The sequence below is a fragment of the Eretmochelys imbricata genome, chromosome 14 (assembly GCF_965152235.1).
Source record: "Eretmochelys imbricata isolate rEreImb1 chromosome 14, rEreImb1.hap1, whole genome shotgun sequence".
Classification (NCBI taxonomy): domain Eukaryota; kingdom Metazoa; phylum Chordata; order Testudines; family Cheloniidae; genus Eretmochelys; species Eretmochelys imbricata.
The window spans coordinates 52,428,535-52,443,797 of NC_135585.1; the positions used below are offsets into that span (position 1 = coordinate 52,428,535).

Consider the following 15,263-nt stretch of genomic DNA (forward strand, 5'->3'; position numbering starts at 1 on the left):
GGAATATGTCAGATTCCTAGATTCCATGGCCAGAAGGGACCATTGTGATCATCCAGTCTGACCTCCCATATAACACCCGCCAGAGAACATCCCTGAATTAATCACTGCTTCAAGCCCACTAGCTGCGGTTGAGCAAGAGCAGATCTTTTAGCAAAACATCCAATCATCATTCAAAAAGATCCAGTGATGGAGAATCCACCATGACCCTTGGTCAGTTGTTCCAATCGTTAATTACCTTCAGTATTAAAAATGTTTACTTTGTTTGCCAGAAGCTGGGAATGGGCAACAGGGGATGGATCACTTGATGATTCCCTGTTCTGTTTATTCCCTCTGGGGCACCTGGCATTGGCCACTGTCAGAAGATAAGATACCAGGCTAGATGGACCTTTGGTGTGACCCAGTATGGCCAGTTTTATGTTCTTATTTCTAGTCTGCATTTGTCTAGCTTCACTTTCCAGCCATTGGATCATGTTGTACCTTTGTCTGCTAGATTGAAGAGCCGTCTGTTGTCAGATCTTAGTTCCCAATGTAGTTACTCATCGTAGACGGTGATCAAATCACCCTTAACCTTCTCCTCAATAAACTAAAGAGACTGAGCATCTTGAGTTTCTCACTATAAGACGTTTTCTAATCCTTGAATCATTTCATTTCCCGGGTGCTACATGAGCTGTTTTAGTATGCTGAGACCAAGCTGCCTTTAGCTGGCTCAACACTACAGCCGGTCAAAAAATAAAAACCACAACAAATTCCAAAATGTCAGAGTTGTTTTTATTTTGACGTGTTTGAAACTGACCATTTTTAAAAGTCATAATTTTTTTCAGTCTATTTATTTTTTTCTTGCAAACGTCGACCTGGCTAGAGACATTTTTCACTTCCCCAAAACACAGTTGGTTTGTTTGTTTAATGAGAAAGTCGAGAATCTAGAGCACAGGAAGGCAGCAGAGGAAGGGTGCGTGTTTGCTATCCCACCACATCCCCTCTAGCTTGAGCCCTGGTTTATCACAATACAAGCCCTGATCTAAAACCCAGTGAAAGTGTTTCCACTGACATTAAAGCATGTGAGGATCCCCGATATTACAGCAGTGGGGACCATGTGAGTATGACGGAGGCAGCCAGACATCAGTGGGCTTTGGATCAGGCCTACAGAGAAGTCAGTCTCTCAGATGCCCCTCTGTCTCTCTCAGCAGCTGCACCAACAAACTCGGGAAGAGTGAATGGAGCCAGAGGCAGCCTGGTGCCCAACGCCGTCCACCTTGGCTTAGCCGGCCTGGTTCTTTGTGTCTTGGGGATGATCGTGGGAGAGGTGAGTGATTCCCACAGTCGTGGCTGCCTCTGGAGGGCATGGGGAAAGGATTCCCCATCTACAAGCCACGCCAGCTCTGTGTATTGCCCGTTAGGGGGCTTGGACCAGATCCTCCAGTGGAGTAAACTGGTGTCGGGTTAAATCCGGCTTTGCAAGGCCTGGAATGCAAATAGTTAGTGAAACTCCATTTTTGCTCAAACTCTGCAACCTGATCTAGGACCTAGGGGTTACAGTGAATGAGAAGCTGAATATAAGTCAACAGTGTGCCCTTGTTGCCAAGAAGGCCAATGGCATTTTGGGATGTATGAGTAGGGGCATTGCCAGCAGATCCAGGGACGTGATCGTTCCCCCTCTATTCGACATTGATGAGGCCTCATCTGGAGTACTGTGTCCAGTTTTGGGTCCCACACTACAAGAAGGATGTGGAAAAATTGGAAAGAGTCCAGCGGAGGGCAACAAAAATGATTAGGGGACTGGAACACATGACTTATGAGGAGAGGCTGAGGGAACTGGGATTGTTTAGACTGCGGAAGAGAATGAGGGAGGATTTGATAGCTGCTTTCAACTTCCTGAAAGGGGGTTCCAAAGAGGATGGATCTGACTGTTCTCAGTGGCAGCAGGTGACAAAACAAGGAGTAATGGTCTCAAGTTGCAGTGGGGGAGGTTTAGGTTGGATATTAGGAAAAACTTTTTCACTAGGAGGGTGGTGAAGCACTGGAATGCGTTACCTAGGGAGGTGGTGGAATCTCCTTCCCTAGAAGTTTTTAAGGTCAGGCTCGACAAAGCCCTGGCTGGGATGATTTAGTTGGAGATTGGTCCTGCTTTGAGCAGGGGGTTGGACTAGATGACCTCCTGAGGTCCCTTCCAACCCTGAGATTCTGTGATTCTATGATCAGTGCATCCTTGGTCTTGGCTTTCTCCATAACTGCTGTTTGGTGATTGCCGATAGATCCTGAGGGGATATGCACTTTGGAAATTAGATAGACAGGAGGGTGAGTGTGTGAAGGAAGAGAGAACTAGATGTGAGGCTCTGCCCTGGCTGTGACGGGGGGGGGGGGGGGAGAACTGGGACAGTGTTTATTTTTTAAAAACAAACATTTTTCACAATTTCCTACAAAAAATAAGTGTCATTTTTCACCCAGCTCCCCCCATGACTCCCTCGGCTGGTGTGGGATGAGGCGGATCCGCCCGCCCCGTGCAGCACACACAGGGGAGGCACCTGTACCTAATCGCTTTCTCCTCCCCGCCCCAGGCAGTTTACAAGCCAGCCAGCTGCTCCCCGCACCGCCTGGAGGGAAGCCAAGAGCCAGGCTGGAGCCACTGGACTGAGCTTCCACATACCTGGATCTGCAGCGCTGAAAATCCCCCAGCCGTCTAGTCCTGTATCCCAACGCAGGATGCTTCTGAAGAAAGCAAAAGACCCCCACCCTGCCACACCCTGGGCGCTGGTACTTGGCAGGGGCTGCACTACAGCGCGGTCTTTCACCCCCCACACGGCAGAACGACCACTGGGCCCCGTTAAGAGTTTTCTTTCAGCAGCAATGTGGCCCAGCGGCTAGAGCACTAGACGGGCCCTGCCCTGAGGTGAGCTAGGTTCCGTTCTGCCGCCAGCCTGCTGGTGACTGTAGCCAAGTCCCGTCCCCACCCAGTGCCTCAGTTTCCCCATTGGTTACAATGATGCCAACCTGCTTTGTGAAGCGCTTTGAGAAGTGCTGATGAAGAGAACCAGATTATTATTATTATTTTAGCTATTTCCCACTCGGTCAGATATGACCCCAGCTCCGGAGGGGCTCCCCCTATTGACAGAAGAACTCCAGGCCAGGTTTACAAGGGCCCAGCACTCAACATTAGGGCTGGAGTTTTCAGTTCCCAATTAGGCACTTACATAAGTGGGCCAAGTTTTTCAAAAGGTCTCAGTGCCCATCATGGCACTCAAGGTCCTGAGCTCTTTAGATGCTCTTGCCCCGATGGTGGGAGCCGAGCCCTTCTGACAATTCCAGTCCCCTATGTACAGGTGACAACTGCTTAAATGGGTCAGGTTCTACCTACTGGTGAAAGAGAACTCTTTACCTCTGCCCACTGCACAAATATTGTCAACGGTCCTAAAGATCCAGCTTAGGGTCGCCAATTTTGTATAGATATGTTCCTGGAGATTTCATCACCTGACGTAATCTTTAATTAAAGATGGATCTTTAATTTCCTGGAGACTCCAGTACAATCCTGCAGGGTGGGCAACCCTAATCCACCTGCTCTGACTCCTGCAGCGGGGAGTTTCACAGGTTGTCTATACATTGCCCAAAGTAGTTCCTTGTGTAGGTTCCAAATTAATGGCCCATTCTTTTCATCTGCTTATCATCACTGGAGGCAAGAGTCTTTCCAGGCGGTAATCCAGTAGTTCTCAACCTTTCCAGACCACTGTACCCCTTTCAGGAGGCTGATTTGTCTTGTGTACCCCAAGCTTAATCTCACTTAAAAATGACTTGCTTACAAAATCAGACATAAAAATACAAAAGTGTCACAGCCACTATTACTGAAAAAATGCTGACTTTCTCATTTACCACCTAATTATAAAATAAATCAATGGGAATATAAATACTGTACTTACATTTCAATGTAGAGTATATAGAGCAATATAAACAAGTCATTGTCTGTATGAAATTTTAGTTTGTACTGACTTCACTAGTGCTTTTTATGTAGCTTGTTGTAATATCTAGATGAGTCGATGTACCCCCTGGAAGAGCTCTGCGTACCCCAGGGGGACGCATACCCCCAGTTGAGAATCACTGCTGAAATCATACCAAGATTCTACCATCTGCCCCACCACTAAGGGGCAGTGTCTCTCCATTCTGTACACCTTAACTGGCACCCAACATAAGAATAACAGACATGGTTCTCCATAGCCCGGCTGCTGGTGCAGTCATTTACACCGAGGTGCGCGTGTAACTGAGCTAGCTGGGCCTTTAAGAGCAAGGTGCCACCAGCCTGTCCACTATGGGTCCTGGCCCCTTTAAGGCCGGGGACTCTGGAGTTGTGGTCCCTGAGCGCGAGACCTCACCGAGCATGTGATTAACAGAAGGGGTATAAAAAGAGGCAGCCCTGAGCTTGGGTGTCTCCTCATAGTGGCCTAAGGAAGAGGTGCTTTGGCAGGAAGTTAGCCCTCTGGTGAGAAACAAGAGTCTATGCCACCCCAAAGCATCTAAATCTACTTGACCAGTGGGGGGAAACTGAGTCACACTGCACCTGGCTCTCCTCCAGTGGGTGAAATGCTAGTGCTGATGTAGCTGAGTGGAGCGTTCACTGTTCACTCCCGGTACAGATGCAAATGACTACACCAGGCATAAGGCAGTGGAGAATCCTACCCCGGAATCGGTACTGTACGCGTCAGTAACATGCAGGATGGATTGTCCAGGACTCCTAAGGGAGTTAAAGCCTAGAAGCCAGTGGGTGCTGCCTTAAGCTCCCCTTGACAATTCCACCCATAACGATCGGCCTTAAATGTGCAGCGGCAGCCAGAAAAGCGAACAGAATGTTGGGAATCTCTAGGGGGAGGAAATGAGGGGAGAGGGGGTCTGCGCTCAGCAGGGCGTGGGAGGCTGGGGGCTGTGCTTGGCCAGAGCTGGGGAGGGTGGGAGGCCCCAATCTGGGGCACGGGCTGTGCCCAGGTGGGGGAGGGTGGGAGGCCCTGCTCGGCGGGATGGGTTGGAAAGCTGATGGCCACCCTTGTGGGGAGCAGCCCCCCAGCTGCATCGAAGCGCCCAGGGCAAATCCACGCCTTGCTCTGTTCCGCAGCGGGCGCAGCCTGGCCTGACCAGCCCCGGCCGCAGCTGGCTGGGAGGAGCGGGCCCCTCACCCTGCCCGTCCCTCTCATGCAGGACGTGGGCTACCTGCCCGGCGAGGTGGCATTCAGCGGCTGGAGCCGCGGTGACATCATTGAGAAGCTGGTGAAGGACCGGCGCTCGGCCGACTCCTGCGGGAGCGAGCCCGCGGATGGGAGCGAGGGGGCAGCAGCGGGGCAGGGTATGGGGCAGCTCCAGCGTCCGTCTCGTCCCGCTGCAGCCACGTGTGCCAAGCTGACGTTCCTCCAGGGTCCCGGCTGTGGCCGCCCCATGGCGCAGCACCAGTGCCTGGGGCAGGGGGAACGACCAGCTCAGCCCCGGCGCCCCAACGGCTGGGGGCTCCAAGGGGAGTGGGGGGCTCGGCCAAGAAGCGTCCCCCCTCGTCAGTGCAGCTTCACTCGCACCCAGTGCCTGGACGGGCAACGCAGGCCGGGCCCAGCCACCCCCCCCCCCGTTCCTGAGCAGCGGGCGGGGAGCGGCCACGCCCGAGGGCGGACTCTGCTCAGGGCCGGGCCAGGCCCATCCCAGCGGGAGGGGCGCGGGAGGACCCGGATGCCGGCGTCGGTCCTGGGGGGCCGGGGAGGCCGCTCGGCCGCGCGCACCCGCCGGGGCGGCAGCAGCTTGGAGCTGCGGGGGCCGCCGCGCCCGCACTGCCCGCAGCGGAGGGGGCGCTCCCCGGCGTGGGGGCGCTGGTGGCGAAGCAGGGCCGAGCGGCGGCGGGGGCAGGCGTGAGGTTTCTCGCCCGTGTGCGGCCGGCGGTGCTCCCCCAGGCTGGGCCGCTGGGCAAAGCGCCGCCCGCGCTCGCCGCGTTGAAAGGGCCACCGGAGGGTGGGGTCTCCGTGCCGCGCCGGCACCGCCTCCTCCTGCCTGGCGCCGCCTCCGGGCACCGCTTCCTCTGCCCCCGCAGCAGGGTCTTTGTGCCACGCTCCGCATCAGCGCGGGTGCCGCCCCTTCCCGGTGCAGCCCCCTCTGCCCCGGCCACGCTCGCCAGCCGCTCCCCTGCAGGAACAACCAGGCATGAGCCGTCCCCACAGGAGGACAGGGCCCCAGCTACGGCAGGCAGAGCCCGAGGCACTGCCCACCTGGCCCTGCCCTGCCCTGGAGCCGGTTTTGAAGGGGGCGCTCACACCTCTTGCAGCGCCGACTCAGCACCACCCAGCTCAGGTTCACAGGCCTCTCTTTGCCTCCGTGTGGGCTGGAAATATTATTTGCTTTTTCAGTGAGAGCCAAGACACGGCTCTCCTATGGTTCTGGGGGCCCGGGCGCAGGTGGTGGGATGGGTGCCGTGGTGCACACAGATCAGGGAGAGGGTGGTGACAACCTCGGAGAGGAGCTGGGCTTGCAGGGGTGGCTGTGGGGGGGTGTCCCAGCTGCCCCCACCCCTCTCAGCTGGGCTTATTTATCCCTCACCGGTTTGGGGGCCCGGCCAGCTCTCACTGTCCTGGCGTTTGCTGAGAACTGGGACTTGCAGCTCCTCCCCTCGCTCCATCCAGTCTCGGGACTGGGGCCCTGCTGGGAGAGAACAGAGCAGGTGGGATCCAGGTAAATACCCGCCCAGCTCGGCGTTCATCCACCGCTCTGGGCTGGCACGGACGGGACAGCCAGGAAACGCCCGTGGAAACACAGGAGGGCCACATCGGACACAAACAATCAGAGTGGAGGGGAGACGACCCCCCGGGCTCCCCCAGCCATGGTGCCAGTGTGGCCCCACAGCCGCTCGCTAACACAGGGGTATAAAAGCCTCTTGAACCGAACTGGCTCCGTGCAGCACCAGGACTGAGCCTCTGAACGGGGCGGGTGGGAAACAGCTGGCCTGGCTAATGCCACCCTGTGTGGTGAACACCAGCTCCGTGCAAAGGAGCAAGCCAGGGAAGCGCCAGTGACCTCGCCCCACATCCCGCGAGCCAGCAGCCGCACCGGGGACCCCACGGCATGGGGCAGAACCCCTGATCCCCTCGGTCACAAGGGGGTGGCAGAGACTCCTGCGCTTTCCAGAGCAGACCGCGTACTCAGGCCCCGCAGGGGCCTTCCCGAAAGAGCCCCCCACCAGCCTCAGCGCACACGGCCTGGCCACCAGAGCTCTACAGGGAACAGCTCTGTGGTCTTCTGAGCCACAGAGACCTGAGCATGCTCCTGCTGGAGACATTTGACAGCATCACCCCACTGGACTTGACCTAGGGAGGACACGCCTCCCACTAATGAGGAAACCCCCCTCACTCCACAGCACACCCAGGGACCCCTGCACTGCCAGCCTTGCCCCTGGGACAGCGCCTCAACTCCTTGGCCCAAGGAGCATTTTCGTTCTGTCCTTGTGCAGGGCCCGGCGCCATAAGGCCTGATCTCCAAACGGCTCTTAGTGCTACCGCTGGCCAAAGAGCAATCGCCCGCTGGTGCTGCCATCGCAAATCAGCACCTCTCCCAATTCCCCCTCATCATAGGATTGGAAGGGACCTCGAGAGGCCATCTAGCCCAGTCCCCTGCACTCATGGCAGGACTAAGCATTATCTCTGACAGGTGTTTGTCTAACCTGCTCCTAGAAATCTCCAGTGATGGAGATTCCCCAGCCTCCCTAGGCAATTTATTCCAGTGCTTAACCACCCTGACAGGAAGCTTTTCCTAATGTCCAACCTAAACTGCCCTTGCTGCAATTTAAGCCCATGGCTTCTTTATCCTCAGAGGTTAAAGAGAACAATTTACCTCCCTCCTCCTGCTAACAATCTTTTATGTACTCGAAAACTGTTAGCATGTCCCCCCCGGTCTTCTCTTCTCCAGACTAAACAAACCCAGTTTTTTCAATCTTCCCTCGTAGGTCATGTTTTTTAGATCTTTAATCATTTTTGCTGCTCTTCTCTGGATTTTCTCCAATTTGTCCACATCTCTCCTGAAATGCGGTGCCCAGAACTGGACACAATACTCCAGCTGAGGCCTAATCAGCACGGAGTAGAGCAGAAGGATTACTTCTCGTGTCTTGCTTACAACACTCCTGCTAATAAATCCCAGCATGAGGTTCGCTTTTTTTGAAGCAGTGTTACACTGTTGACTCATAGTTAGTTTGTGCTCTACTCTGATCCCCAGATCCCTTTCCGCAGTACTCCTACCTAGGTAGTCATTTCCCATTGCGTATGTGTGCAACTGATTGTTCCTTCCTAAGTGGAGTACTTTGCATTTGTCCCTATTGAATTTCATCCTGATTACTTTAGACCATTTCTCCAGTTTGTCCAGATCATTTTGAATTTTAATCCTATCCTCCAAAGCACTTACAACCCCTCCCAGCTTGGTATCATCCGCAAACTTTATAAGTGTACTCTCTATGCCATTATCTGACTCATTGAAGATATTCAACAGAACCCTAACCCAGAACTGATCCCTGTGGGACCCCACTCGTTATGCCCTTCCAGCATGACTGTGAACCACTGTTAACTACTCTCTGGGAACGCTTTTCCAACCAGTTCCGCACCCACCTTATAGTAGCTCAGGGTAGATAAAAATCAATGAATTTTTTAAAAAATTTGGATTTTTTTGATAAAATGCTTTTTGAGGAAAAACCTATCTAAAAATAGTTTTAATTAAGATACATTATAGCTCAAAAATCTCTCATCATGGAATAGGGATTATAAATTCTATAGTATGAGACAATATATTCATGTAACGTGTAAGAAAAGTTTTGTAAATGAGTTCCAATAATTCATGGATTAGGGACCCAATCTTATGGGGTTCCACAGACTTCCGTATAGATTATTTAGGTTAATCTTTCTAGCTACCCAATGGGACTCAGTGGTCAGTCTAGAAGATACCATCAGAGACGGTTAGTGCTGCACTTCTCAAACTGTGGATTTGTGTCTTCAGAGGTAAGATGCTTGTTAACAGCAAAAATATTTTAAAATAAATAATATACAGAGGTGAGAAATAACAGACCTCAACTCTATTGTCCCTCTGCAAATTTGTGTACACAGAGTCAATCCCTTACCTCTCTCTAAAAGTGCAAAGTTTTAAAAAGTTCAATGAATAGAAGATTGTTGAGGGCAGAATAGATCTGGACAAGGAGAAAACATCTGGAGATAAATGTGAGAAGGGAGAGAGAGGCAGTAGAAACAAAAGTGAAATTGTTTGAGCAGCATATTCCAGAAGTCTTGAGGTCTTTCTGAGTGTAGCCTTCATTGATTTGAGATCTACCATACCATTCTCTCACTAGAAGGGAAAACCTATAATGGCAGCAGGCCATAGAAGAGACCCAGTTTGGGAATATTTTAATGAAGTTACTCTACCTGTGAGTAAGACAGACATGCGTGCAAAATGCAAAAGAAATGCAAGGCCTGGTTGCCTGAATGAAACAACATCATGAGAAGCATTCCTTCTCAAGAGGAAGCTGCCTTGAAGATGATGAAAGGAACACGTCTGAACATGCAAGACCTTCAGGTTGGTAAACTTCATACTTCTTTCTTAAGGACTGCCTGTCTTTCCTCTGAACTAATACTGAATTCTCATGTTTGAGCAAAAAATACAGTTGTTACTCTGTGGTACTATCATTTTAGATGCAGTTGTGATAAAAAAGAAAGAGCTGAAATAAGCAGATCTTCCTTTTACAATTTCACCTTTAAAGTAGTACTGAGTGTCAGTGAATGCAATGAGCAATACTAAATGATGAGCAATACGGTAATAATAGTTAAATAACTGCATTGACTTATTTTGTTCAGGAGAATCCATCCTCAACAAACAAAGGGTTCTGAAGACTGTCCACCTTCAAGATCACCATCATTTTCTATAGTTTCAGAGTTATCTGCCAAGGACAGTGTTTCAGTCACATCATATATGTCACATACCCACAGTGTATCTGTCACCTGTAGCAAAAAGAAAAAAAATTCTCCATCATCTAGAAACAACCATAGATAACAGGTTTCAGAGTAACAGCCGTGTTAGTCTGTATTCGCAAAAAGAAAAGGAGGACTTGTGGCACCTTAGAGACTAACCAATTTATTTGAGCATGAGCTTTCGTGAGCTACAGCTCACTTCATCGGATGCATACCGTGGAAACTGCAGAAGACATTATATGCACAGAGACCATAAAACAATACCTCCTCCCACCCCACTCTCCTGCTAGTAATAGCTTATCTAAAGTGATCATCAAGTTGGGCCATTTTCAGCACAAATCCAGGTTTTCCCAACCTTCCCCCCCCCCCCCACAAACTCACTCTCCTGCTGGTAATAGCCCATCCAAAGTGACCACTCTCTTTAAAATGTATATGATAATCAAGGTGGGCCATTTCCAGCATAAATCCAGGTTTTCTCACCCCCCCACCCCCCCTCAAAAACCACACACACAAACTCACTCTCCTGTTGGTAACAGCTTATCCAAAGTGACCACTCTCCTCACAATGTGTATGAAAATCAAGGTGGGCCATTTCCAGCACAAATACAGGTTTTCTCACCCCCACCCCCATACACACACAAACTCACTCTGCTGCTGGCAATAGCTCATCCAAACTGACCCCTCTCCTTACAATGTGCATGATAATCAAGGTGGGCCATTTCCAGCATAAATCCAAGATTAACCAGAACGTCGGGGGGGGGGGGGGGTAGAAAAAAACAAGGGGAAATAGGCTACCTTGCATAGAGACTGGGAGTGGCTAAGTCATTGTGCAAGGTAGCCTATTTCCCCTTGTTTTTTTCTACCACCCCCCCCCCCCCCCGACCTTCTGGTTAAACTTGGATTTATGCTGGAAATGGCCCACCTTGATTATCATGCACATTGTAAGGAGAGTGGTCAGTTTGGATGAGCTATTGCCAGCAGGAGAGTGAGTTTGGGGGGGGGGGTGAGAAAGCCTGGATTTGAGCTGGAAATGGCCCACTTTGATTATCATGCACATTGTAGGGAGAGTGGTCACTTTGGATGAGCTATTACCAGCAGGAGAGTGAGTTTGTGTGTGTATGGGGGTGGGGTGGGGGGTGAGAAAACCTGTATTTGTGCTGGAAATGGCCCACCTTGATTTTCATACACATTGTGAGGAGAGTGGTCACTTTGGATAAGCTATTACCAGCAGGAGAGTGAATTTGTGTGTGTGGTTTTTGGAGGGGGGTGGGGGGGGGGTGAGAAAACCTGGATTTGTGCTGGAAATGGCCCACCTTGATTATCATACACATTTTAAAGGGAGTGGTCACTTTGGATGGGCTATTACCAGCGGGAGAGTGAATTTGTGGGGGGGGGGCGGAAGGTGAGAAAACCTGGATTTGTGCTGAAAATGGCCCAACTTGATGATCACTTTAGATAAGCTATTACTAGCAGGAGAGTGGGGTGGGAGGAGGTATTGTTTTATGGTCTCTGTGCATGTAATGTCTTCTGCAGTTTCCACAGTATGCATCCGATGAAGTGAGCTGTAGCTCACGAAAGCTCATGCTCAAATAAATTGGTTAGTCTCTAAGGTGCCACAAGTACTCCTTTTCTTTTAACCATAGATAAGTTTGTGGTAAGAAACTAGCAGATTACAAAGAGAGGTAATTGATGAAAATATTTTCTGGTTTGTTTATGCAACAAACTCTCCTTTCCGTATGACTGAGAACCCGCACTTCATTAACATGGTTCAGTCATTTAGACCAGGATACTGTCCACCCAACAGGGCAGATGTCGCAGGCGAATTGCTGGATAAAGTGTATGAAAGAGAAATTGAGCAGTGTGCAAAAGGTCGAGAGGGTAAAATTGTTATCCTGAGTCTTGATGGGTGGAGCAATGTCCACAATGATCCTGTTGTATGTGCTTGTGTGACAACAGAAGAAGGGAACGTCTTCCTTACAGAAACAATTGATACATCAGGAAATGCCCACACAGCAGAATACTTACAAGAAGTAACAGTAAAAGCTATAACAAACTGTGGGGAAAAAATTCAAATATCTAGTATGCAGCTTGGTCATAGACAATGCTGCAAATGTATCCAAGGTGAGAAGAAATTATTTAGAAGAGAGTCCCAAGCTAACAACATACGGTTGCAGTGCTCATTTGATGCACCTCCTAGCCAAAGACTTCAGTTTTCCAAAAATAAAGGCTAATGTTGATGAAATTGCAAAATACTTCCCTAACAAGCACTTGGAAGCAGCTGCTCTGAAAAAAGTGGGAGGAACCAAGCTAACTCTCCCACAAGATGTGCGATGGAACTCAGTCGTGGACTGTTTTGAGCATTAGATCAAGAACTGGCCTAATCTGACGACAGTTTGTGAACAAATAGATGGCACTGTCACAGCCAAAGTTTAGAAGGAACTGAGGGAGATCTTAAAAAGAGAAATATGCAATGACAGAGTTAAATTACAAGCATTAAAAAAACGAATGGGACAAGCACTATCTCCGGCTCATTTTCTTGCAAATATTCTCAATACTCGGTAGCAGGGTCAAACCTTAACTGCTGAAGAAGAGGAGTTGGCGAGGACATGGACATCCAGCAATCATCCCTCCATAATGCCAACTATAATAAACTTCAGAGCTATGGGTGAACTATTCAAGAAATATACGTTTGCTGATGATGTTTTAAAGAAAGTCACACCAGTGAACTGGTGGAAGTCACTTAAGCACTTGGATTCAGAGACTGTTGAAGGGATAATCTCATTTTTAACAGCAGTAGCTTCTTCTGTCGGTGTAGAAAGAATATTTTCTTCCTTTGGACTAATTCATTCCAAATTGAGAAATTGTTTGGGACCTGACAAAGCAGGAAAGCTTGTTTTTCTTTTCCAGATTATGAACCAACAGGAAAAAGAAGGTGAAGACGACTGAGTTAGCTGCAGAAGGCAATATTTTAAGTTTCTCATGTTGATCTGGCTGACAGAGTCGATTTAACTTTTGTTTTTTTTAAAAAATATTTCATTTCACTATTTTAGTTAAAAACAATTTTAACAAAAACAAACCTGATTTTAAAAAAAGTGAATGTTTAACTAAACTCAAAAAATCGTGCTTGTTTTGTTAAATATTATGTTTGCTGTTGAAGAAAAAAATCCAGAATACATAATGTTGTTTTAGTTAAATAAAACAATTTAAATGTCTGTCTGGTGATGTTCTCCTCCTAATTCAGCCTGGCAAGAAAAAACGCCAAATATTAATGATTAACCTAAAAAGAAAAGGAGGACTTGTGGCAGCTTAGAGGCTAACAAATTCATTTGAACATAAGCTTTCATGAGCTACAGCTCACTTCATCGAATGCATCCGATGAAGTGAGCTGTAGCTCACGAAAGCTCATGCTCAAATAAATTGGTTAGTCACTAAGGTGCCACAAGTCCTCCTTTTCTTTTTGCGAATACAGACTGACACGGCTGCTACTCTGAAACCAATGATTAATTAACCTGTTGAACTGGCGATAGTTCACCTCCCAATGACTTCATAACTATCGTCTTCAGTTACCTTTGGTAAACGAAATAACCAAACAATCATTCACTGCCTGATAGTAAAACTAATCTGAAAAGTTTCCAAAATAAATCACTTTAAAAATGTACAGTGTGTACCTTCTAAAAATGAAACCTACATTGATCTCTGAGTTATGAAGAATATGTATTAAGGTTATAAAAAACCAACAAGAATGCACTTTTAGGTATGCATCCGATGAAGTGAGCTGTAGCTCACGAAAGCTCATGCTCAAATAAATTGGTTAGTCTCTAAGGTGCCACAAGTACACTTTTAGGTAGAAATCCATGATTAAATCGAGCCTTCCTGACTAGTGATTTAAATCATGAATTAGAACAGGATATAAATCAAATCCACCCTGTCACACACCCAGAGCCCTGCACAGGAAGCAGCCAATCCCCCCCCCATACACTCCCCCGCAGACACGGATCACCCCTCCCCCACCAGCTCCCCATATCCCTCTCCCGGAGCTGGCTGGGGGCCGGGCAGATCTCGCAGGCTGCAGCTATGCACCCCCGCTGCAGTGGCCCGGCTGATGGGGGGTGTCAAGGTTCCTCCCCCACTCTGAACTCTAGGGTACAGATGTGGGGACCTGCATGAAAAACCTCCTAAGCTTATCTTTACCAGCTTAGGTCAAAACTTCCCCAAGGTACAAAGTATTCCACCCGTGGTCCTTGGAATGGCCGCTACCACCACCAAACTAATACTGGTTACTGGGGAAGAGCTGTTTGGACGCGTCTTTCCCCCCAAAATACTTCCCAAAACCCTGCACCCCACTTCCTGGACAAGGTTTGGTAAAAAGCCTCACCAATTTGCCTAGGTGACTACAGACCCAGACCCTTGGATCTTAAGAACAATGAACAATCCTCCCAACACTTGCACCCCCCCCTTTCCTGGGAAATGTTGGATAAAAAGCCTCACCAATTTGCATAGGTGACCACAGACCCAAACCCTTGGATCTGAGAACAATGAAAAAACATTCAGTTTTTTACAAGAAGACTTTTAATAGAAAATAGAAGTAAATAGAAATGAAGAAATCCCCCCTGTAAAATCAGGATGGTAGATATCTTACAGGGTAATTAGATTCAAAAACATAGAGAACCCCTCTAGGCAAAACCTTAAGTTACAAAAAAGATACACAGACAGAAATAGTTATTCTATTCAGCACAGTTCTTTTCTCAGCCATTTAAAGAAATCATAATCTAACACATACCTAGCTAGATTACTTACTAAAAGTTCTAAGACTCCATTCCTGGTCTATCCCTGGCCAAGCACAGCATACAGACAGACACAGACCCTTTGTTTCTCTCCCTCCTCCCAGCTCCCAAAAGTATCCTGTCTCCTCATTGGTCATCCCGGTCAGGTGCCAGCGAGGTTACCCTCAGCTTCCCAACCCTTCACAGGTGAGAGGAGCCCTCCCCTGGCCAGGAGGGATCCCAAAGGGGTTTACCCTTCCCTTCATATTTATGACACGCCCCCCAAATCTCAGCTAGGGTGAAACACTGGCTGGGATTTCTTCCTGGAGCTCTAGGAAAAACAGAGTTAATAAGACACATGCATCTCTAAGTATACTACCAAGTACATAAAGACTAACAATATTTTCCACATCTCAAGGACGATTTTAACCAGTTGACTCTGGGAAACTTTCACGGGAGAGTGCATCAGCCACTTTGTTAGAAGCTCCTGAGATGTGTTGGATGTCGAAATCAAAATCTTGGAGAGCTAAACTCCACCGAAGAAGTTTTTTGTT

The 15,263-nt window shown here is 48.8% G+C and overlaps 1 long non-coding RNA gene across 1 annotated transcript; it reads left to right on the forward strand.

Moving 5' to 3' along the window:
* The first annotated feature begins 983 nt into the window (after positions 1 to 983).
* LOC144274632 (uncharacterized) lies at positions 984 to 3,940 on the forward strand. Its single transcript, XR_013347905.1, has 3 exons — positions 984 to 1,093; positions 1,185 to 1,303; positions 2,556 to 3,940. It is a non-coding gene; the product is annotated as an uncharacterized LOC144274632 (long non-coding RNA).
* Positions 3,941 to 15,263: the final 11,323 nt, after the last annotated feature.